The sequence below is a fragment of the Vulpes lagopus genome, chromosome X (assembly GCF_018345385.1).
Source record: "Vulpes lagopus strain Blue_001 chromosome X, ASM1834538v1, whole genome shotgun sequence".
In the NCBI taxonomy this organism is placed as follows: Eukaryota; Metazoa; Chordata; class Mammalia; order Carnivora; family Canidae; genus Vulpes; species Vulpes lagopus.
Genome location: NC_054848.1, coordinates 122,735,171 through 122,761,177, shown reverse-complemented (window position 1 = coordinate 122,761,177; position 26,007 = coordinate 122,735,171). Strand labels below are relative to the sequence as shown.

Genomic DNA, 26,007 nt, shown 5'->3' with positions numbered 1-26,007 from the left:
CGACATCCTGAAGTAATGCTAATGTTAAAGAAAAAGCTTCTAAAGCCTTCCATGAGAAGGTGTGTGTGTGTGTGTGTGTGTGTGTGTGTAAGAAAGAGACATATATACACATGTACACACACACGTATATGTACATACACCATCAATCAAAATTCTCACTTCAGTAAAGGTTGTGATAGGCATACATAGCAGATGGGAGAGGAACTGCTCGATTCGATGACTACAGGCAGCCAAGGCACAGTGATATGGCGGACACTGAGCACAGAAATCAGGCTGTCTGTAGAATAATAGGGAAAAAACTTCCCCAAAGTGTAAGGAAGCCAAGACTAATCATCTTGCAGTTCTCCTCGCCTTCCATCTGCTTGAACTTATTGAGGAGATAATTCTTCCTAAAAGTAGTATGGCTCCAGAAGCAAACTTCTATATATTTGTGTGAGTAACAACGGGGCCGGGGGAGCCATATAAGATGATCCCTGAATTATTTGAAATCTCACCTGTAGCTGTACCTATTTAAACCAAGTTGAATATCTAGAAAACATACGCGTGTGCCTCTGCTGTACCACCATCAGGAAGAGTGGATGGTCATTCCCTGGAGGATCTGATGAAGCATAGTAGTGATAATAGTGAAAAATATCGTACAAACAGTCCGGCATCGCATTACACCCCCTGGAGGACTGAACGACCGAAAACGTGCACACAAGAAAACCTAAGCACAAATCCAAGAGTCACCCTGGAGGCATTAGGACCTAGGAAGCACTAGCATGAATAAAGTATATACTTGAAATCCATCATATTTCAGGCCTCCTCAAAATAGATCGATTACTCACACTACTGTATGGAACGCAAAGCTTGAATGAGTAATAGAAATGAACAAGTGAAAGAGGATAGTGCTTGATTAGGTTTCCATAAGCAAGCAAACACGACACGGAAATGTGCCCAAAGCTCAATACCAGGAAAAATAAGGAGGCCGCTGCTAAAGGACTCAGTGGCTAATAATATGACCAGATTCATTGCCTTTTGAGGCTATATCCCCATGCAAACCTGTTTAGTTGAATTTACATCTGTTCGCTTTTTGAAAAGAAGATTTAATTTGGTTAAAAATAACTTTTCTGGCACATCACAGAAAAGAACCAGTCTGACTATAATTCCACTTTTTAGCTAGTTGTTTTGATATTATTTAATGCAGCACAAGAGAATGCAAATAAACATGATGGACATTCTAAGGCTAGAATATCTATGAAACTTCTGTCAAATCACTTGCTTTGTTTGGGCCTCAATCCACTCTCCGGGTAATTAGCAGAGTAAACTAGGTGATCGTGAAGGACTCTGCCCCATTATGATCTGTGTTTGTATAACTAGACAATCTGACAACGATTTCTCTTCATTTACGCCTTCTACATCTTCAATCCTTGAGGGCTAACTAAGCAACATGGCCTTTTTCATTTCAGCATTCAGAAGCAAAATTTATGTCTCTTTTATTTACTTGGACTCACAGCGCCCTGAAGCCTCCCACATCTACCTTCACTGGACTTTGTTAAGATTCAGAATCTCAGCACTGGAAAGGAAAAAGAAGTTTTCATTTGAACAGCTAAAAAAACAAAGACACATTGTTCAGCTGACTTGCAGGTTATGTGGATGTAGAAACTTTGCATCGGGAAGAGTCTTTTGGCAAATTGATAAGGCATGGATTTATTCCCTGTTGATCTGATAAAGAATGCACATTTGTGTCCTTTATAGTCTAAGAACGGTGACCAATGCGCTGGGTGCATTTTAGACTCATTGATTTCCCAAAGGAAATTAGATTCAAAACATATTGGAAATTCCAAGAATCAATAACTCAAAGGAAGGCATACAAGGTCTCAAAGTTACAAAAGATAATCCTATGGGATTCCAAAGATATCACTAGGTATCTCAGGGACATGCCCAGAAGGTTGAAAAGCTCAGCTTGGAGGAATCTAGGTCATAATAGAAATGACTCAGAACCATGTTCAAAGGGGATCCTGTCTTGGCAGCAGAAGGGTCTATGGTGCTTAAATTGAGAAGGTGTATCTGGATATTGATTAGATTGCTGTAAGGCTGAAAAGTTGAGACGCTCGGTTGGATGATTAAAGGAAGCTTTGGGGCATTGGCCCGGGATGATGAGGTACCACTGTCTTGTTTACAAGGGGCTTAACGGGATGAACTCTTCCTGCCCTGCAAAATCTTTCACCAGAATGGACTGTGGAAAATCTGCAATGGAGCAGGCAGGAGGACCTGGGCAAAATCAGGCTGTTGAGAAGGATCAAAACAGGGTTGAATGACAATAAAATGTTTGCTGACCTGGCTAACAGGATGACCCAAAGTAGACCCTGTAGGGGGAGGTAAGGCAGGGGAAAAGGTTGAGAAATGGGCAAGACACTGCTCCAGCACATAGGTTAGATGAAAAACTACTAGTGCATGCATGTTTAGGATTCAGAAATCCTCACGTTAAAGGGCCATTCATTGTGAGCAAAAACAGTAAAGAAACTGTGCTGTTGGTCAGTCCCATAGCCTATGAAATGAGAGAGAGAATATGCATATCACATATTATTAAATAGGAGCCAAGGTGATTACAAGTCTTGGCTGCACATTGGTGGGATCTAGTGATTTCTGTCACGTAGTGCCTCTGCAGTAATGAATGATGCATTGTAAACCCACTCCCATCTCAGTCCCTCTGGCCAGGTGCTCAGAGCTCTCTCAACAGTTTTTCTGTAGCCCTGAAATTTTCTATGTTCAACCTAAACAGAAATTTCTTTTCTTATGCCAACTAAGGGACGAGAGAGCTAAATCTATTCAAGAAATGCTGTTTGTTCATGAAAGAAAAATGTATTGCCTCCCTGGAACCTAAAATCTGCCATGTTGAGGCCAAAGTTGAAAACTTGCCTATCTAAAGCCCTACTACGCCAACATCTTTAGACAGTTCGGATTTCTGTGGTAAACCCTTTCTGATACAATATGACTCAACCTCAATTTCAAAGAAAACGAGGGGAGAGAAGGAGAGCTTGGCTCCTGTTTTCTCCAACTCCCATGGGTTCAATGCTGTTTTGTACCCTACCGTGTAACAGCTCTGGGGCGTGTTACTTTTTTCTGTGCTCTGCTGTTATATACACTCCTTCTCAGAATAACTGAAAGCAAACATAGGGGGAATTTCTGCTATGGCTTTATATGTTTTCTTAGTTCTACTGTTCCAAAGTCTGCTCTCCAAAAATCCCTCTCTGTGCAAAAGCATTTGCATCTCTATCAAAGCACTCCCCCCTTACAAATACCAAGTTGTATATAGTTTACATTACTAACCTCTCAGCCACTGACTGGGCCTCCCTCCTACCACATACATCTTGCTGGAGCTGCCAGGTTCTCACCACATTTAACTCTTAACTTGTCACTTTGCTACCCTAGCCCTATTCATTACTTTAATAGTTTCATTAAGACGCAGAGCAGTTTATTTCAAACTAGAGATTCCAGCAGTTGTTAGACTTGGCATTTTTAAAGATATGGGTGTTCTAGCGATGAGCAATAACGGGGGAAAATAGTAATAATACCTGATGGATTCGCATACTTCCAACCCTGAGGAAAATGCTAGTTGTTCACTCAAGAAGTAGGAATCTTTCTTTAAACCCCAGACCCTTTTGCAAGGGTCTAAGTTCTAGTCTTAAGTACTTTTTTGTGAGGCCATGGACTAGTGACTTCCAACCCAAGCCTCAGTTTTTCTCCAAAATTCAGGGCACAAAAAGAGGGCTTTTCAAGCCCCTTCTTGTCGTGATACTCTCAATTTTTTACTCTGGGTTTGTCGGTTGCATTTCTCTGCCTCAAAAAGTCTTTCATGAAGAACTAGTCTCCTTCCTTTAGGTTTTTCAATTCCTCACTACCCAATTCCTCAACTCTGAGTAAAAACCTTCCAAGCCCAAGTCACTCAGATCACTATCTAGATTGGTTCACAGCGAGACAGACCTAAAAACGGAGCACAAAGAAACCAAAATGCATTGAATCAAGTCTCAGTAAACGTTTATTTAGAGGTACAGGGAACAAGAGTAATACTTCCTGTGCCTTATTGGTATGTATGTATGCAGCTGACTTGTTGGGAACATGATCTAACACCTGGTATCTCCAAATTCATGTAATAGCACATTATGTTACAATGAGGTTTTAATGTACCCAGAAAAGCAACAATAGTTTGCATTTCAAAATAGATTTTCTGTTTAAGAGTTCAAGGTCTGTTTTCTGTTCATCCAACTTTGTTTGCTGCACGCAGAGGTGAATGCTAATTATAATTAGCCAGAGGACTGGAAGGCAGTGTAAACCACTCTACTAGGTCGTATTGAATGCTTATTGGCTAACTGGACATGCTCACAGGTTCTCACTTTTGACAAAATTTCCGTACGCCACACAGAGACATGTGCACACACACCCAGGCAGGGATCCAGAGATTTCTAAATCACTGCTCTGACTCAATGTAAGTAGGGGGTTATGCCGTGTCAGCTTGCGCCATTTCTACCCAGGGCAAGGTGATGTGATGAAATCTGAACGATGCACAGCCCAGACTTGTGAGCCAATAGCAGACCAGCCCCACGCTGACAGGATGCCCGCTGGGCAGCCAGACTGGCCTCAGCACGGGCTCTCCCTACGTCCTCAGCCTGGGTGGTTAGGCTGCGCTATAAGGGGCTTAGGCAAGCACCAAAATGCATTTAAAGGTCAACAGGCTAAAAATTCAATTGGCATTTGGGTACCAAAGGGTTATTTTGAAGTTCCATTTTGATTTATAAATTTCCAATACGGAGAGTTTTCTGCAAAAGCTGATTCATTTAAATCTCATTTAAATGGTTTTCATTTTATTTTACCCATGCGTTTGCTCTTGTACGCGTGCACACACGCGCGCGCACGCACACACACGCACACACACACACAGGATGGCTGGAATGAATGGCAATGTATGCACAGCACAGAAAGAATCCCAGGGTCTTTAAGAGCTAATCTCCGTGGCTTACCTTGAGGAAAGGGTTTATCCATGCTGAGGAAAGCAGAAGAACTAATGCCCCATTTGGCTCAAAAGACCTCTTCTTCTCCTGAGTCTTTAGGTTTCTCCACCTCTCTTCGGAAAGTCTGAATGAAAACTCCTTCACTGGCAGTGGAGCCAGAAACAGAGATAGTTCTGTGTCGGTCTTTCTGACACAGCAGAGAAAACGGAAAGGAAAAAAAACGGTGCTGCGGGGGGTGGGGTGGGGAGGAGAGTCGGACCTGTAGTGGCAGATACTTTGTATAGATTTTACATGCAGATCTAAATCTTGATGCACGTATTCCCCAAAGAAAGCTCAGCAGGGTAAGTTGTTCATCTCCTCCTCCTCTTTCTCCTCCTCCTCCTCTTCTTTCTCCTCCTCCTTCTTCTATTTCTCCTCCCCCTCCTCCTCCGCCTCTTTCTCCTCCCCTTCTCCTCCTCCTCCTCTTTCTTTCCCCCTCCTCCTTCAGCTTTTTCCTTCCCTCCTCTTCCCTCCCCCTTCCCTCCTCCCCTTCTTCCTTCTTTACCTCCTCCCCCTCTTTCTCTTTTGCCTCCGCCTCCGCCTCCGCCTCTGTCTCCTCCAATCTGACGGATGAACCGAGGCAGCAGAAACTGCGGTTGTAGACACAGGGTATCTCAACAGAGCAATAGATACCGCCAGTGTGTGATTATTTGTATAGCTCAGGGTGTGCTGGTATAGAATCTGCAGAGACGGGGGGGATGAGATCGCAGTGCGTTGAGCTCAGCTAGCTGGCTGTTTTGTGAATGTAGATGATTTCTGAAGGTCTTGTGAATGGATTATAGGGGAGGATGGGAGGAAAGGGATTTATTGCTCCTTGTTATAATTTCTTTCTCTCCCTCTCTCTGTGTCGTTTGCTTTCCCGGAGCTGTAGCTCTTAATGCTTAGCTAAGTGGCGTCATCCAGTTGAAATTGAATCGACCCATTAGAACTCCCCATAGGAATCTCTGTATCCGGTCCCTGGGTAATGACTGAAACAAAATTTAAAGGAGAATGGGGGTGGGGCGGAAAGTCACAATTTTAAGGAGGCCTCATTTAAATATCTCTGCCTCCAATCGCAGTCCTACCAAACCACTCAGCCCTTGCTGAGTGATTGCAGCTTCTATCACAGAACAGAGCTTCCCCTTTGTTTAAGGGTTTCTCCCACCTCTTACCCGCATTCATTCCCACTTTTTCAAACTAATAATGATTATCCATCCATCATCCACTGGGAGACCATTACCCAACTTACTTTCCCATTCTGCCTGTAGTGTGCCATATACTCAAATATTTTTTGAGTGCCTTCTTTTGTGCGACGTATTGTGGATTCAATAAAGAAGACAGAATCCCTGCCTTCATGCAGCCTCCTTAGGACTGTCAGTCTTCTCAAAATAAAGCAGCTTTGGACATTTTCTTTTAAAGCGAAGGACAAAGTTTTCTGTAAATTATCCTCAGCCCACTATTTAATTCAGTACAAACGGGTCTTCCTATTGAGCATCCAGACAGAAGCACTTGAATGAAAACAAGCCTCATATTTAAAATAAAAGAGATCTGATTTCAAGTCCTGCTTCAATGGATAAGTAGCAGGAGCTTGATCATCAACATTCTTAGGATGCCTTGCTTACCCCATCTATAAAATAGACATGGTAAATGGTGACAGTTCAGAGTAAAACAAACCTCTGAGTCAGGAAACTGAGATTCTTAATCTTCCTCTAACTCCTTCTGTGACCTTTGCAATTTACTTTCCTTCTAGTGCCTCAATTTCTACATTTACATGAGAGGATCTGATTGGGTGATTACTAAGGTCCCTTCTAGCTCTGACATTCTACTATTTACACTCTCTCAGGAGGGTTAAGAAAACAAAAGAGAGCACGGATTAAAAACATATATGGTTATGTGGATCTGCATGCTCATATGTATATGTGTTTGTCAAAAGTGCTTCAAACTCTTTTACTGATGTGTGTATCATGTAAACACACACACACACACACACACACACACACACATATATATATATATACACATACATATACATCTGTATGTAATCTCTAAGCCAATCCAGATCTCTTCCTAATCAGAATTTCAAGAGTCAAGAGATTTGCCTATGGAAATTCTTCTCTTTTATGGCTCAAACATCTTTACTCTTTTTTTTTTTTTTGCTTAGCAAATTTTTTATGTTGTTTATTTTTTTAATTTTAAAATCTTTACTGAAACATCTTTACTCTTAATATTGACTTGAGCTTATCAAGATCATGAAAAACATTAAAGCTAATATGTAGTTTCATCTGCAGAAGAGGACACATTTACTGATATATTCATTCATCCATTTTTTTCAACAGGTATTTATTGCACATCAACTATGTGCGAAGCACTGTACTAACTAGATTTGGGTCAAACAGATCAAGGTTCAAATAATTGCTTCTAAATCTATGAGCTATCCGACTTTGGGCACCTCAATCCACCTCTCTGAACCTGTTTCTTTATCTATAAAATGGAGGTAACAATAGTCCTCACATCACAAGATTGTGCTATTTCCTATAGATTTAATAAGGTCTGGCATTGGAAAGATTATGTGTCTGGCATAAAGTAAATGCTCAATGAACAGGAAATATGCATATTAAGAAAATTAAGAAATTGTTCTCACCCTAATGAAGCTCATTGGAGAGGCAGCAGATGATTGCAATTTGAAATCCTTTTATTTTTTTAAGGTCCAGCTTTAAATTTGAACAGATATATGCCAAATATATCTTTCTTAAATGTGACTTATTTTCATACTTTATTCCTTTGATCAAAAATTTATTTTTGAACCCCTAGAGCATTAAGATTAAATTGCCTTGCCTATAAATCAAGTTATTCTCCGACTCTATACATTCCACTTCTCAACATATCTTTTTAACATAAGACAAGTTGAATGTTTCACTCTTCTAAGATACCAATGTACATGGCTACCAATCCAGCTTTCCATATGTATCCTTCACATGACTTGTATATATTTATTCAGTTTCTACCTTTAGGTCCTAATTCCTCTGTGAATACTTTCCTGACTGCTAAGGCTGTTTTGTTGTAAAGCTCTATGATAGTTTTTATTAATGCCCTAATTCATTTCTACATTTTTAACTCCTACAACACTTTCATCTATGTCCTGTCCTACTTATTCAGTAGACTTTGTTAGATACTCTACATTCTTTCAGAATCTTTTTGACTTAGCTGTTATATCAGAAATGATTTGGACAACCAGTTGCTGTAAGTATGGAAGGGTGTGTTTAATTAATTATACAACCATAACTTAGAGAGTTCTAAAACATAGTAGTAAGGAAGATATTTGGAGGGAAGAGTGATTTTCTGGTATTCTACAGGGTTACTTATTTATTTTTTGAAACTATTGGCTTTTAGAAATAGGTGGATTGATCTGTGCTAAGACAGCATTTCCAAATTCAATTGGATTTGAATTAATGTCTGCAAGGTGTCTATAAAGAGAAAAAAGCCATTGGATTGGGAGACAGGAAACCTGTGTTTGCTTCTAGGCCAACACTGTCACTAACTAGCTTTATGATCCTAGACAATTCAATGAACCTGTCTAAATGTGTTTCCTGAAAAGCAACACTATTAACTAAAGAGCTAATAAAGTATGTTTCTTGAAATACACTGACTCTAACATGTTTTCTGAAATACACTGACTCTAACAAGTTTGTAAAACAAGTTGTCAGATATCACATAGTAAATTTTGTAATGTCTCAACATCAATTTCTGTATATAATTGTACTATCCCAATATCTTTTCACGAATCATTAAACTGAAAATAATCTTTCAGAAACACAATAGCTTAAAGCACAAATAAAAAATAAATGTATAGGACAGCCTGGGTGGCTCAGCGGTTTAGCACCTCCTTCGGCCCCGGGATCGAGTCCCACGTGGGGCTCCCTGCGTGGAGCCTGCTTCTCCCTCTGCCTGTGTCTCTGCCTCTCTCTCTCTGTGTCTCTCATGAATAAATAAACGAGATCTTTAAAAAAACAAATAAATGTATAGATTACCAAGAGTCAGTTATTTATTCATTTAATAGACATTAATCGAATGACCAGTGTGCCAGGCCCTGGGGATATAGCACTGAGGACAAATATGACAAATGTTATATCTATCCTCAAAGAGATCACTGTCTAGAATGGGACACAGACGATTAAAATTAAGGGCGATAAAGAAGAGGACAGACACCTGAACTGGTGTTTTGGTGGGCAAGGGAGTATATAATGACATGAAATATTAAGGGATATCAAGTAATTTGGAAAAGTTAGAGCAAAAATCCTTGAAGAGATTTGCAGATGAGAGGATTCTATGGTGTAGTGATTAAGAGTGTAAACTCTGGAATGAGTCAACTTGAGTCAAATTCCAGATCAGCCACTTGCCAGCATATTATGTATCCTTGGCCAAGTTACTAATCTGTTTGGACCTTGGTTTCTCATATGTAAAATCAGCACAACTTACAAATATACCTCATAGGGTTGCTGTGAGAATTAAATGGGTTAAAGCATGTTAAATGCTTAGAACAGGATCTGGCACAGAACAAACATCTTTCCCTACCCACTTGAATGTCAACTCCACAAGAGAAGGAAATTTAGTTGTTGGATAATCAGCACTTAGTCGGTGGCCCATAGAAGGCATTGTTGAATGAATGATCATTAACATAATTATTATTTTTATGGGTATCATCCTAAGAAGTGAGGAGGTTGAATAATTTCAATTGTTTTCACTGTTGCACTAATATAGGCCCACAGTATAAAAATATAGTACTTAGGATATAAAGATAAATTAAATAATTCTATGTTATTAATACAGATATTACATTATATGCTATTAATAAATATATGATTAATCAATGAATCTCTGGTCTCAAGGGACTCATAGTTTAGTAGGAAAGGTAGCAAACAGACAAATGTAATAAAGGATAAGTACTAAGGAAGGGAGCAAAGACATGAAGAGAAATCTCACAGAGGAAGACATAGACATGACCAACAAGCACATGAGAAAATGCTCCGCATCACTCATCACTTGCCATCAGGGAAATACAAATCAAAACCACCATGAGATCCCACCTCACACTAGTGAGAATGGGGGAAATTAACAAGACAGGAAACCACAAATGTTGAAGAGGATGTGGAGAAAGGGGATCCCTCTTGCACTGTTGGTGGGGATGTGAACTGGTGCAGCCACTCTGGAAAACTGTGTGGAGGTTCCTCAAAGAGTTAAAAATAGATCTGCCCTACGACCCAGCAATTGCACTACTGGAGATTTACCCCAAAGATACAGATGCGGTGAAACGCCGGGACACCTGCACCCCGATGTTCACAGCAGCAATGTCCACAATAGCCAAACTGTGCAAGGAGCCTCGGTGTCCATCAAAAGATGATGGATAAAGAAGCTGTGGTCTATGTACACAATGGAATATTCCTCAGCCATTAGAAACGACAAATACCCACCATTTGCTTCAACGTGGATGGAACTGGAGGGTATGATGGTGAGTGAAATAAGTCAATCAGAGAAGGACAAATACTATATGGTCTCATTCATTTGGGGAATATAAAAAATCGTGAAAGGGAATAAAGGGGAAAGAAGAAAAAATGAGTGGGAGATATCAGAAAGGGAGACAGAACATGAGAGACTCCTAACTCTGGGAAACGAACAAGGGGTGGTGGAAAGGGAGGTAGGCGGGGGGTTGGGGTGACTGGGTGGCGGGCACTGAGGGGGGCACTTGACAGGATGAGCACTAGGTGTTATGCTATATGTTGGCAAATTGAACTCCAATAAAAAAAAAGAACTATAAAATTTTTTTTTAAAAAAAGGAAGGGAGCAAATAAATACACCTAATCCAATATTGAGAGGGTTATTGAATGCTTCCTAGAAAAAGTGATATTTAAAAATAAATTTGGAGGATAAGAAGGATGTTATAGCCAGAGGGAATAGCATGTCCAAAAGCCAAGAGGTAAAAGAAAGGATGACAGAATGAAATGCAAAAAGAACCATCACTGAATCTCCCACACTTAGCATAATGTCTGACACAGAGTAGATGCTCAGAAATATTTGATAAATAAAAGAATGAATGAAAACACAAGCAGATATAACAGAACTAACGAAGATACAAAGATGTGAAAACAATGTTTTATAAACTATTCTAAAAGGGTCCCCTATACTCATAGCCTGAATGTTAGGAGTAGAAATTTTCTCTAGAAGGCACCACCCACATATTTTCTTGATTTTCCTAGAATGTACTCAGCTTCTTAAGATTTCTTACTTAGGTTTTACTAAATCATAGCAAGTGGAAATAGATTAAACATTAAAAAATTTTTGTGTGATAGTCCGATATAGTGTGTAAAATAATCATTATCAGAAAGTTCATCCATAAACCCAGTAAAATATCAAAATCTCTCACCTATAATTATAACCCATACTCTCTTGTCTGCATAAAACATGTATTCAACACAAATTCTGAAAGTCTTTCCTCTTTCTGTTTTTTTTTCCCAGAATGCAACTAAATCCTTTTGAGAGCCTGCAAGTTCCCATATAAGGCCACTTTTATCCATACTCTACTGAAGTCAAGAGGAACTCTTTAGAAATGGCAGATGAAAAGCTGACCTATGGTCATCCTGATTCAGCAGTGATGATGCCAGAAGAAGTAAACAATGCCAAGGAAATACAGATTCTTAACCAAAAAGCTTATAGGGATGGTGATAATTATTTTTTCCCACAGAATCTGGCAAACAAATATAGGAGCAATATGACCAATAATGAAAGAATGGTATGGAAAAGTGAGAGAGAAAAAAATAATGTGGGAGAGAACAGAGGTGTAAAAGGTAGGGACAAAGTCATTCTGTGGAAAGAAAACTAGACTAAGAGTAAAGAAATGTACATTTTAGCATCCTAATCTATGTGGTTTTGTCAGGTCATTTTTCATCTATAGGCCCTATTTTCTCATCTGTAACATAGTAAGTTTCAATGTAATTCAATAAAACAAACATATACTGGGCACCTACTTAATGCCAGGGAATATACTTCATGTGAAAGATACGGAGATGAATACATACTAGAATTCATAGCATGTATTTCATTCATACAGGTTGAATGAATAAATGAGTGGTCTTAGCCTCTCATAACTCACAATCCTATAGAAAAAATGGATGTGTAAACCTATAAACTGCAGTCCAATCTGTCACTAAATTAGATGAGAGATAATTGTGGCCTGAATCAAGGTAGAGGCAGTGTGGATGAAGAAAAGTGGATTATATGCAGAAAATAGAGTAAATAAGACTTAGTGACTTATTAGATGTGAGGTATTAATCATGACATATACTGAGATATAGAAGGAATATTTAAAAAAATAGGTTTGAGGGGTGCCTGGGTGACTCTCAGTTGGTTAAACATCTGCCTTTGACTCAGGTCATGGTCCTGGGGTCCTGGGATGGAGCCCTGCATCAGGCTCCCTGCTCAGCAGGGAAACCTGCTTCTCCCTCTCCCTCTGCCCCTCCCCCTGCTTGTGTATGTGCTCTCTCTCTCTCTCTTAAAGAAAGAAATAAAATCATTTAAAAATTAGGTTTAAAAAATTAGGTTTGAGAATGTTGGGTTTCAGATGCCCATGTAATATCTAAATGGCAATCCAGTCAAAATTCTACATGGGTTTTGACTTTATAAGAAGATACAGATCAATTCAATACAAATTTTAGGATTGTTTGTTCTAGCTCTGTGAAAAATGCTAGTGGTATTTTCATAGGGATTGTATTAAATGTGTAGATTGCTTTGGATTATATAGATATTTTAACAATGTGTGTCCAACCCATGAGGATGGAATGTTTTTCCATTTCTTTGTGTCATCTTTAGTTTCTTTCATCAGTGCTCTATAGTTTTCAGAGTACAGGTCTTTCACCTCTTTAGTTAGGTTCATTCCTAGGTACCTTATGGTTTTGGGTGCAATTGTAAATGGGATCTTTTCCTTGATTTCTCTTTCTGCTGCTACATGACTGGTGTATAGAAACGCAACAGATTTCTGTACATTTATTATGTATCCTGTGACTTTACTGAATTCATGTTTCAGTTCTAGCAAATTTTTGGTGGAGTCTTTCAGGATGGAATGTTTTTCCATTTCTTTGTGTCATCTTTAGTTTACATACAGTATTATGTCACCTGCAAATAGTGAAAGTTTGACTTCTTCCTTGCCATTGTGGATGCCTTTTATTTCTTTTTGTTGTCTGACTGCTGTGTCTAGGACTTCCAGTAGATGCTAAATAACAGTGGTGAGAGTGGGCATCCCTGTCTTGTTTCTGATCTTAGAGGAAAAGCTCTTAGTTTTTCCCCATTGAGGATGAGATTAGCTGTGAGGTTTTGTATATGGCCTTTATGATGTTCAGGTATGTTCCCTCTCTATGTTGTTGAGGGTTTTTTTTTTTAATTTTTTTTTCAATTTTTATTTACTTATGATAGTCACACAGAGAGAGAGAGAGAGAGGCAGAGACACAGGCAGAGGGAGAAGCAGGCTCCATGCACTGGGAGCCCGACATGGGATTTGATCCCGGGTCTCCAGGATCATGCCCTGGGCCAAAGGCAGGCGCCAAACCGCTGCGCCACCCAGGGATCCCGAGGGTTTTTTTTTTTTTTTTACCAGGAATGGATGTTGTACTTTGTCAAATGCTTTTTCTGCATCTATTGAAAGGGTCTTATGGTTCTTATCCTTCCACTAATGTGGCATATCATGTTGGTTGATTTGTGAATAGTGAGCCACCTTTGCAACCCAGGAATACATCTCATTTGATTGTGGTGAATGATTCTTTTATTTTACTATTGGATTCAATTTGCTAGTATTTTGTTGAGAATTTTTTGCATCCATGTGCATCAAGAGATATTGGCCTGCAGTTCTCTTTTCTTATTGGAGTCTTTGTCTGATTTTGGAATCAAAGTAATGCTGGCCTGGTAGAATGAGTTTGGAAGTTTTCCTTCCATTTCTATTTTTTGGAACAGTTTTAGAGTAGGTATTAACTCTTTAAATGTCCAGTAGAATTCCCCTGGGAAGCCAACTGGCCCTGGGCTTTTCTTTGTTGGGGAATTTTTTTTATTATGGATTCAATTTCTTTGCTGGTTATGGATCTATTCAAGTTTTCTATTTCTTCCTGTTTCAATTTTGATAGTTTCTGTCTCTAGGAATTTATCCATTTCTTCCAGACTGCCCAATTTTTTGGCATATGCTTTTTCATAATATTCTCTTATAATTGTATTTCTGTGATGTTGGTTGTGATTTTTCCTCTCTCATTTGTGATTTTATTTATTTGAGTACTTTTCCTTTTCTTTTTAATAAATCTGGCTAAAGGCTTGTCAATTTTATTAATTTTTTCCAAGAACCAGCTTCTGGTTTCATTGATCGCTGAATAACCAAAGCAGTCTTGAAAAACAGAAGGAAAGCTGGAGGCATCACAATTCTGGGCTTCAAGTTATCTCACAAAGCTGTAGTGATCAAAATAGTATGGCACCAGCTAGTATCCAAAATATATATCTAAAAACTTATACAACTCAACATTCAAAAAACAAATAATCAAGTTTAAAAAATGGGCAGAAAACATGAATAGACATTTTTCCAAAGAAGACATCCAGATGGCCAACAGACACATCAAAAAATGCTCAACATCACTCGGCATCAAGGAAATACAAATCAAAACCACAATGAGATACAACCTCACACCTGTCAGAATAAGTAAAATCAACAAGATAGGAAACAACAGATGTTGGTGCGGATGCAGAGAAAGGGGAACCCTCTTACACTCTTGGTGGGAATGCAAACTGGTGCAGCCACTCTGGAAAACAGTGTGGAGGGTCCTTAAGAAGTAAAAATAGAACTACCCTATGGCCCAGTAATTGTATTATGAGCTATTTATCCAAAGGATACAGTGATTGCAAGGGGCACTTGCAATGGTTATAGCAGCAATGTCCACAATAGCCAAACTGTGGAAAGCCCAGATGTGCGTTGACTATTGAATGGATAAAGAATGTGGTGTGTGTGTGTGTGTGTGTGTGTGTGTACACATTAGTTGATATATATATGTATATAGATAGATCTTGAACAAAGAATATATATGGACACAGTAATTGAGATATGCTTTCAACAAAGCAGGAAAGAATATCTAATGGAAAAAAGACAGTCTCTTGGACAAGTTGTATTTGAAAAACTGGATAGCAACATGCAGAAGAATGTTGGACCACTTTCTTACACCATACGCACACACACACACACACACAAAATACTGAAAATGAATGAAAGGCAATAGAATGGAATATTACTCAGCTATATAAAAGATGAAATATTGTCATCTGCAATGACATGGATGGAGTTGAGTGTATTATGCTAAATAAAATAAGTCAGGCAGAGAAAAACAAAGATCATATGATTTCATTCATGTGGAATTTAAGAAACATAATAGTCGAACATGGTGGGAAAAAAGAGAGCGGCAAAACATAAAACACTCTTTACTATGGAGAACACACTGAGGGTTGCTGAAGTGGAAGTGGTGGGGGGAGGGGTTAAATGGGTGATGGGTATGAAGGAGGGCACTTGTGACTAGCACCAGGTGTTGTATGTGAGCAATGAATCACTAAATCCTACACCTGAAATTAGTATTAGACTGTTTGTTAACTAACTAGAATTTAACAACTTTAAAAACGAGGATATGGATCAAGCATGGAAATATGAGAACCAGTAGTACACAGATATAAGTCATGTGAATGGATTAGCCTAGTAGGAGAGTGTGTGGAATGTTAGAGTGATAGAAAGATAGAAGTCAAAACCATCTCCACCCATTATCTTTCTTTATCTGACGAATGTGATAATAGGGTAAGGAGGTTGCTATTTCATGTATGGTGGTCATGGAAACTCTCTCTCAATAGTGACATTTGAGCTGAGTCCCAAACAAATGAGAGAAAAAGTCATTCAGCTATATGGGCGCAACATGTCCCACACGGAACGTAGAGTAAATGCAAATACCTGAGGCCAGAATGCATTTGGAATGTTCTAGGAAGAACAAGAAGATCAGCATGCCTAGACTGCAAGAAGTGAGGGGATACTGGTAGCAAAGGAAACCAGAGAGGTAGCAGAGGGCTGGATCCAGAGGAGTTGACATAATCTGACTTGTAATTTTAAAAGGATCTCTCTGGCTGTCCTATAGGGTACATATTCAGGAGAGGGGCTTAGGGTGCAAGCAAGGAGAACAATTAAGAGGCTATTGAAACAGCCCAGACTGGAGAGGAGTAACAGTGGAAGTGCTGAGAAGATAGAATTGGAATTCTGGAATTCTGGTTGTATTTCCCTCCATAGGGGGTACCTGCCTGGCTCAGTCTGCAGAGCATGTGACTCTTGATCTTGGGGTTTCGAGTTTGAGCCCCATGTTGGGGGTTGAGTTTGCTTTTTTAAAAAGTATTTTGCCCTCAAAAAAATACCTGTTTTATCCTGTGTTTTTTTTCCCCTCTCACTGAAAGGCATTATCTATACTTTCCCAACACTGTGTGTGTGTGTGTGTGTGTGTGTGTGTGTGTATCTTTTCCTAATGTATCCTGACCTTGGCCTGTCTGCATGCCCTATGTGAGCTCCCCAAGTTGTATATGCAGAAATCCCCAAAGGACTTATTTCTATGCCACTTATAGTATACCTCAAGTATATCCTTATATACAGCCTATCACACTTCCTGCTAGGCCCCTGTGTTCACATTCATATATCAGAATTGTACCATGAAAGTAGCCAATATTGTATTAAGCATCTGGCCACATGGTGCTTAGATTCTGGTTTTTATTTAGCAGGACACTTCTGTGCCCCACATATATACTAACATACATTTCACTTTCTCTGGCTCTTCTACTTTTTTTCCCACATTAATCAGAAGTTTTAAAACTTGATAATGGAGCAAAGCAAGTCCTTGTCAATGTCAGGAGCTCTGAGGTAGCCAATATGTCCATGTTCCTCATTCCCCTAGAAGGGAGGCCAGCATGCTGCAGGTGACAACAGCACAGAGGATTACATTTGGTTCTGGGAGCAGTTTATTTTCAGAACTGACATCCTACCCAGTACTAAATATAGCCAGTCTCTTCCTTTCAAACAAGGTTTCTTTTCTGTTAAACTTCAATAAAGCTCTTAGCTCTGTATTACAAGGTCGGCCTCCCTCCCCCCTCCCCCCCCCCAACTTCATGAACCTTATTGTTCTATTCCCTCTCCCCAAATACCTCCTTTCCTCTATCTGGCTTCCTTGGTTTCTTCTGCTTCTAACTTTCTTCTCTTTCCTATTCCTCTTCTCTGCTTTCTCCGTGTCCTTCACTATCTCCTCTGGGCACTTTCTTCGTCCTCTCTTCAGTTTTCTAAAAATCTTTTAGGAACCTCTTCCCTCAGTGGGTCAAGAGAATACAGATGCCTTAAGGCTAAAATGGGATATTTTGTTTACTCACTTTTGAATATTCCCAGCCTGGAGTATGTCTGTTTCCTCATGTGAAAAGTGCCTGACATGTAATATTAACAACATACTAGTAGGGATCCCTGGGTGGCGCAGCGGTTTGGCGCCTGCCTTTGGCCTGGCCATGATCCTGGAGACCCGGGATCGAATCCCATGTCGGGCTCCAGGTGCATGGAGCCTGCTTCTCCCTCTGCCTGTGTCTCTGCCTCTCTCTCTCTCTGTGATGACTATCATGAATAAATAAATAAATAAAATCTTTAAAAAAAACCATGCTAGATAACTAGTATCTATTAAGTATTTTTTTTAGATTTTATATATTTATTCATGAGAGACATACGGAGAAAGAGACAGAGACACAGGTAGAGGGAGAGGCAGGCTCCATGCAGGAAGCCCGATGTGGGACTCGATCCCAGGACCCCAGGATCATGCCCTGAGCCAAAGGCAGATGCTCAACCGCTGAGCCACCCAGACTTCCCATCTATTAAGCATTAACAGTGTATTGTTACCATTGTTCTAAAGACTTTATACATATATTCCTCATAAAAGTCCTGCAAATTAAGACACCAAAATCATCTACATTTTAGGATGGGGCAACTGAGACCAAGAGACCTAAACATAAGTTACCTTAGGTCAAACAGCAAATATATAGCATAAATAAGATGTGAACCTAGGCAGCCTGATTCCAGAGCTTATACACTTCTCTCATGCTACACTGTTTCTCTAGAGTAGTACTGGTGTCTATTGCATGCCTTGAAAATAAAGGGGGACCACTTACATGGGAAGGAAGAATGGGAAGGGTAACTGCATCTAAAGTAGTTTTCAGCTGACTGCCAAGATTGTACTCTTTTTAACTTTTGCTTTTACTAAAGCAGAATGTGAAGGAATTCAGAGAAACTGGAAACAGGGAAGAATTGGAAAGAGTTTTGCTTTCACTTTTTGCTAATTCTGAATCTTAGGCAATGATAATCTACTCTCCAGTTGGACTCTGAGTTCACCAGGACCCAAACAATCTTTACAGATATATTTCAAATTCTGCACCAATTACAGGAAATTAGTGGTGGAGTGGTTATATCCATACAATGGATTACAATTCAACAATACAAATGACTTGCTTTTTTCCACTATTATTACCCAACAGCCCATGATTATTACTTATTAAAGACTTTCTGAGCAACTTCTTTATCTAAAACTCACACACACACACAAACATACACATTCAGTTAGATGACAAGATACAAGATCAATATGCAAAAATAAATTGCATTTCTATACACTAGCTCTGAAGAATCAGAAAATGAATTTAAGAAACCAATTTTATTTACAATAGCATCATAATGCATAAAATATTTATGATTCAATTTACAAAAGAAGTGGAAGACTTATACACTGGTAAATACAAAATATTGTTGAGAAAAATTGAAGGAGACCTAAATAAATGGAAAGGCATTCAGTGTTCATGGATAAGAAGACTTAATAAGTCTTCTCAATACTCCCCAACAGATTCAACACAATCCCTATCAAAATTCCAGCTGGATTTTTTTACAGAAGTTTATGAGTCCAAACATTTATATGGAAATTCAAGGGAGCATAGAATAGCAAAAACAATCTTGAAAAGGACAAAATAAAAGTACTTGATCTTTCTGACTTCAAAACTTACTACAAAACTATAGTAATCAAGACACTGTGGTACTGGCTTAAGAATAGACATATAGATCAATGCAGTAGATTGGGAGTCCAGAAATAACCCCTTACATTTTTGGTCAACTGATTTTCTATAAGAGTGTCAGGACTTTTTAATTGGGGAAAAGAATACTCTTTTCAACAAATAGCACTGGGACAACCAAATAGTTACATATATGTAATTATTAAAAAGTTTACATATAGTTAATATATGTAACTTTTATAGTTACATATATAAAACTATATAAAAGAGTGAAATTGTGCTTCTACTTCAAACCATATACACAAATTAAGTCAAAATGGATTATCAACACAATGTATGAGCTGAAACTATACACAAAATTCTTAGAAGAAAGCATGGGACTAAATCTTTATGACCTCAGATTATGCAAAAAACTTCCTTAGATACAATAACAAAAGCACAAATGACAAAAGAAAAAAATAGATAAATTGCACTCCTTCAAAACCAAAACTTTTTTGCTAGCAATCATCACGAAAGCAAAAATACAACACACAAAATGGGATAAAATGTTCTCAAATCATGTATCTGGTAAGAAACTTGCAATCACAATAGATAAATCTTAAAATAATTTGTTCTAACTCTCTGAAGAAAGTCCGTGGTATTTTGATAGGGATTGCATTAAACGTGTAAATTGCCCTGGGTAACATTGACATTTTCACAATATTAATTCTGCCAATCCATGAGCATGGAATATTTTTCCATCTCTTTGTGTCTTCCTCAATTTCTTTCAGAAGTGTTCTATAGTTTTTAGGGTATAGATCCTTTAAATCTTTAAACTTAACAACAAAAACAAATAACTTGATTGAAAAATGGGCAAAGGATTTGAATAGACATTTCTCGAAAGAATACATACAAATACTGTGTGCATGAAAAGATGCTCAACATCATTGGTTATTAGGAAAATGCAAAGCAAAACACAATTAGTTACCTCCTCTTACCAACTAGAATGTCTAAAATCAAAACTAGAGTCAACAACTGTTGACAGGGATATGGAGAAATTGGAAGCCTCACATACTGATGGCAAGACGGTAAAATGGTGCACTTTGGAAAAAAGTTTGAAATTCAAAATGTTAAACATAAACTTAGTATATGATATAGCAATTCAATTTCTAAATATATATATACCCAAAGGAATTGAAAACCTATGTCCATGCAAAAACCTCTATGCATATATGAATAGCAGCATTATTTAGAATAGCCAAAGGCAGAAAAAAACTCAAATATCTACAAACCTGATGACTGGGTAAATAAAATGTTGTATATCCACACAATGGAATATTTTTCAGCCACAAAAACTATTGTGATACTGATTCATGTTACAATGTGGATGAACCTTTAATTTCAGCAAGCATGTCATATTAGTTTCAGGTGTACAATATAGTGATTCAGCAATTCTCTATTTAACTCAGTGCTCATCGTGCTAAATGTACTGTTAATCCCCTTCACCTAATTCACCCATCTCCCCTTCTCTTCCCCCCCTCACCTTCTGGTAACTATCAGTTTGTTCTCTATAGCCAAGTCTTTTTTTTTGGTTTGTCTCTTTTTGCTTTGCTTGTTTTCTCTCTTAAATTACACATATGAGTGAAATCATATAGTATTTGTATTTTACTGACTTGTTTCATTTAACATTATACTCTCTAGACCCATTCATGTTGTTGCAAATAGGAAGATTTCATTCTTGTTTGTGGCTAAATGTTCCATAATGTGTATATACACACCACATCTTCTTTATCCATTCATTTATCAGGAGACACTGGGCTCCTTTTGTAATTTGGCTATTGTAAATAGTGCTGCAATAAACCTAGGGGTGCATATATCTCCTTGAATTACTGTTTTCGTATTCTTCAGGTAAATACCCAGTAGGGGAATTGCTAGATCATATGGTAGTTCTGTTTTTAATTTTTTGAGGAACCTCTATACTGTTCTCTAGAGTGACTTCACCAGTTGGCATTCCTACTAAGAGTGCATGAAGATTCCTTTTTCACCATCCTTGCCAACACTTGTTGTTTCTTGTGCTTTTGATTTTCACCATTCTTGCAGGTGTGAGGTGATATCTCATGGTTTTTTTTTTATTTCCCTGATAATGAATAATGTTGAGCATCTTTTCATGTGTCTATTGGCCATCTGTATGTTTCCTTTGGAGAAATGCTTGTTCATGTCCTCTGTCCATTTTTAAATTGGATTATTTGGGTTTGGGGTGTTGAGTTGTATAAGTTCTTTGTAAATATTGGATACTAACCATTATTAGATATAAGATTTGTAAATATTTTCTCCCATTCTGTAAGTTGTCTTTTAGTTTTGTTGATTTTTTTAATAAATTAATTTTTATTGGTGTTCAATTTACCAATATACAAAATAACACCCAGTGCTCATCCCGTCAAGTGTCCCCCTCAGTGCCCGTCACCCATTCCCCCCCACCCCCCGCTCTCCTCCCCTTCCACCACCCGTTTCCCAGAGTTAGGAGTCTTTATGTTCTGTCTCCCTTCCTGATATTTCCCACTCATTTCTTCTCCCTTCCTTTATATTCCCTTTCAATATTATTTATATTCCCCAAATGAATGAGAACATACACTGTTTGCCCTTCTCCGATTGACTTACTGCACTCAGCATAATACCCTCCAGTTCCATCCACGTTGAAGCAAATGGTGGGTATTTGTCGTTTCTAATGGCTGAGTAATATTCCATTGGATACATAAACCACATCTTCTTTATCCATTCATCTTTCAATGGACACCGAGGCTCCTTCCACAGTTTGGCTATTGTGGACATTGCTGCTAGAAACATCGGGGTGCAGGTGTCCCGGCGTTTCATTGCATCTGTATCTTTGGGGTAAATCCCCAACAGTGCAATTGCTGGGTCGTAGGGCAGGTCTATTTTTAACTCTTTGAGGAACCTCCACACAGTTTTCCAGAGTGGCTGCACCAGGTCACATTCCCACCAACAGGGTAAGAGGGTTCCCTTTTCTCCGCATCCTCTCCAACATTTGTTGTTTCCTGCCTAGTTTTGTTGATTATTTCCTTCACAGTACAGACGCTTTTTATTTTGATGTAGTCCCGATACTTTATTGTGCTTTTTTGCTTTTGTTTCTTTTGTCTTAGGAGACATATCTAGAAAAGCGTTCCTTGGCTGATGTCACAGAAATTACTGCCTGTGATCTTGATTAGGATTCTTATTGTTTCAGGTCTCACATTTAGGTCCTTAATCCGTTTTGAATTTATTTTTGTGTATAGTGTGAGAAAACGGTCCAATTTTATTGTTTTGCATGTAGATGTCCAGTTTTTCCACTACCATTGGTTGAAGAGACTGTATTTTTTTCTGTGCATATTCTTGCCTCCTTTTTAAAAGATGAATTAACCATATAATTCTGGGTTTATTGCTGGGCTTTCTATTCTGTTCCATTCATCTATGTGTCCATTTCTGTGCCAGTGCCATTCTGTTTTAATTATACAGCTTTGTGGTATATCTTAACTCTGGGATTATGATACCTCCAGTTTTGTTCTTCTTTTTCAAGTTTGCTTTGGCTATTCAGGATCTTTTATGCTTCCATGCAAATTTTAGGATTGCTTGTTCTAGCTCTGTGAAAAATGCATTGTTACTTCAACAGAAATCACATTAAATCTGTAGATTGCCTTTGGTAGCATGGACATTTTAACAATATTTTTTCTTCCAATCAGTTGGCATGGAAAATCTTTCCATTTGTGTCATCTTCAATTTCTTTCATCAAGTTTTATGGCCTTCAGAGTACAAGTCTTGGACCTCTTTGGTTAAGTTTATTCCTAGATATTTTATTATTTTTGGTGCAACTGTAAATGAGATTGATTCCTTAATTTCTTTCTGTACTTCATTATTAGTGTACAGAAAAGCAATGGATTTCTGAATATTGATTTTGTATACCACAATCTTCTGTTCATTTATTAGTTCTCGTCGTTTTTTGGTGGAGTTTTAGGGTTTTCTATATAGAGTATCATGTCATTTGCAAAGAGTGAAAGTTGTATGTCTTCCTTATCTTTTTAGATGCCTTATATTTCCTTTTGTTGTCTGATTGCTGAGTCTAGAACTTCCAGTACTATGTTGATTAAAAGTGGTGATAGTGGACATCTTGGTTTTGTTTCTGACCTTAGGGGCAAAGCTCTCAGGTTTTCACCACTGAGTATGAAGTTAGCTGTGGGTTTTTCACATATGGCCTTTATTATGTTAAGATATAAATCTACTTTGTTGGGGGTTTTATCATGATGAATGTTGTACTTTGTCTAATGCTTTTTCTGCATCCTTTGAAATGATAATATGGCTCTTATCCTTTCTCTTGTTGATGTGATATATCACACTGATTTATTTGCATATACTGAACCAGACTTGTATCCCAGGAATAGATCCCACTTGATCATGGTAAATCATTTTTTAATGTATTGTTGGATTCAGTTTGCTGATATTTTATTGAGGACTTTTGCATCTATGTTCTTCAGAGATATTGGCTTATAGTTCTCTTTTTGTAGTGTCTTTATCTGGTTTTGGTATCAGAGTAACGACGGCCTCATAGAATGAATTTGGAAGTTTTCCTTCCTCTTCTATTTTTTAGAATAGTTTGAGTAGAATAAGTGTTAACTCTTCTGGAAATGTTTGGTAGAATTCACCTGTGAAGCCATCTGGTCCTGCCTGGACTTTTGTTTGTTGGCAGTTTATTTGTTCGGAGTTTGTTGATTATTGAATCAATTTCATTGCTAGTAATCAGTCTGTTCAAGTTTTCTATCTCTTCCTGATCCAGTTTGGGGCGTTATATATTTATAGGAATTTATGTATTTCTTCTAGGTTGCCCAGTTTGCTGGCATATAATTTTTCATAATATTCTCATAATCCTTTGTATTTCTATGGTGTTGGTTTTTATTTCTCCTTTTTCATTTATGATGTTGTTTGAGTCCTTTCCCTTCCCTTTTTTGCTGAGTCAACTTAAAGGCTTATCACTTTTGTTGATCTTTTCCAAGAACCAGCTCCTAGTTTCATTGATCTGTTCTATTGTTTTTCTAGTTTCTGTATCATTTATTTCTGCTCTACTCTTCATTATTTCCTTCCTTCTACTTGTTTTGAGTTTTGTTTGTTCTTTTTTCTAGCTACTTTAGGTGTAATATTAGGCCTTCTGAGATTTTTCTGGCTTCTTGAGGTAGGCCTGTATTGCCTTAAACTTTCCTCTTACAACCATTTTTGCTGCATCCCAAAGATTTTGGACTGTTGTGTTTTAATTTTCATTTGTGTCCATGTAATTTTTGACTACCTCTCTGAGATCCTGTTTGACGCATTCACTGTTTAGTACCATGTTACTTAATAGCTATGTATTTGTGTTCTTTCCAGACTTTTCCTTATGGTTGATTTCTAGTTTCATATCATTGTGACAGAAAGATGCATGGTATGATTTTCACCCTTTTGTATTTGCTGAGATTTGTTTTGTGGTCTAATGTGTGATAATCTATCATGGAAAATGTTCCATGTGCAATTGAAAAGAATGTGTATTCTTCTGTTTTAGGATGGACTGTTCTGAATATATCTGTTACACCCATCTGGTCCAGTGTGTCATTCAAAGACACTTTTCTTTGTTGATTTTCTGATTGGGTGATCTGTCCATTGATGTAAGTGGAGTGTTTAAGGCCCCTACTACTGTTGTATTACTATAAATTTTAGTTCCCTTATGTTTTTTATTAACTGTTTTATGTATTTGGGGGCTCCCATGTTGGGTTCATATTTACAATTGTTATATATTCTTTCTGGATTATCCCCTTTATTATTATATAATGACCTTCTTTGTCTCTTGTTACAGTCTTTTTTATTTTTATTTTTTTACAGTCTTTTGTAAAGTCTATTTTGTCTAATATAAATATTACTGCCCCAACTTTCTATAATAAGTGTAATAAATTTAAATAAATGTAAACATGTAATAAATGTTTTTCCAGCTCTTCACTTTCAATCTGCAGGTGTCTGGTTCTAAAATGGGCCTCAGGGCACTTAGGTGAGTCAGTCAGTTAAGGGTTCAACTCTTGCTTTTGGCTCAGGTAATGAGCTCATGGGTTTTGGGATTAAGACCCACACAGGCTCTGTACTCAGTGGGGAGTCTGTTTGAAGACTCTCTTCCCTGCCCCTCCCCCACTCTCTCTCCCTAAAATAAATAGATAAATCTTTAAAAATAAACTAAAGTAGGTCTCTTAAAATAAAATGAAATAAAATAAATAAAATAAAATGGGCCTCTTGTGGGCAGCATATGGATAAGTCTTGCTTTTTAAATCCATTTTGTCACCCCATGTCTTTTGACTGGGGTGTTTAGTCCACTTGTTTTTAAAGTAATTACTGACAGATATGTATTTATTGGCATTTTGGTTCTTGTTTTTTTATTGTTTTGTGGTTCTCTGCTCCTTTCTCCCCCTACTCTCTTTTCTCACAGTTTTTTGGCTTTCTTTAGTGATATACTTTGACTACTTTCTCTTTATTTTTTGCATATCTATTACTGGTTTTTGATTTGTGGTTACCATTAGGTTTGCATATAACATCTTCTGCATATAACAGTCTGTATTAAGTTGATGGTTGCTTAAGTGTGAATCCATTATTTACTCCTCTGCCCACCTCCACATGTTAGGTATATGGTATCATATTTTACATCCTTTTATTTAGTGAATCCCTTGACTGACTTTTATTTTATTTATTTATTTATTATTTATTTATTTATTTATTTATTTATTTATTATTATTTTTTTCCTTGACTGACTTTTATAGATATACTTATTTTTACTGCTCTTGTGCTTCCTTATTTTCTTACTCCTACTTATGGTCTTTCCTTTCCACTCAAAGAATCCCCTTT

At 37.9% G+C, this 26,007-nt stretch overlaps 1 protein-coding gene across 4 annotated transcripts in view; it reads right to left on the bottom strand.

Moving 5' to 3' along the window:
• Positions 1-26,007, bottom strand: part of SPRY3 (sprouty RTK signaling antagonist 3) — a 190,560-nt gene that overhangs the window by 4,380 nt on the left and 160,173 nt on the right. The window contains exons 1-2 of one of the 4 annotated variants that reach the window (XM_041740602.1): positions 17,463-17,510; positions 5,001-5,134 (exon numbers count right to left, since the gene is read on the bottom strand). The exons of 1 other annotated variant lie outside the window; for it this stretch is intronic. The gene's annotated coding sequence lies outside the window, so the exon portion shown is untranslated. Of the gene's footprint in view, positions 1-5,000; positions 5,390-17,462; positions 17,511-26,007 lie in introns of those variants that run through there. 2 more of the 4 variants (XM_041740601.1, XM_041740599.1) reach the window with 2 other exon arrangements.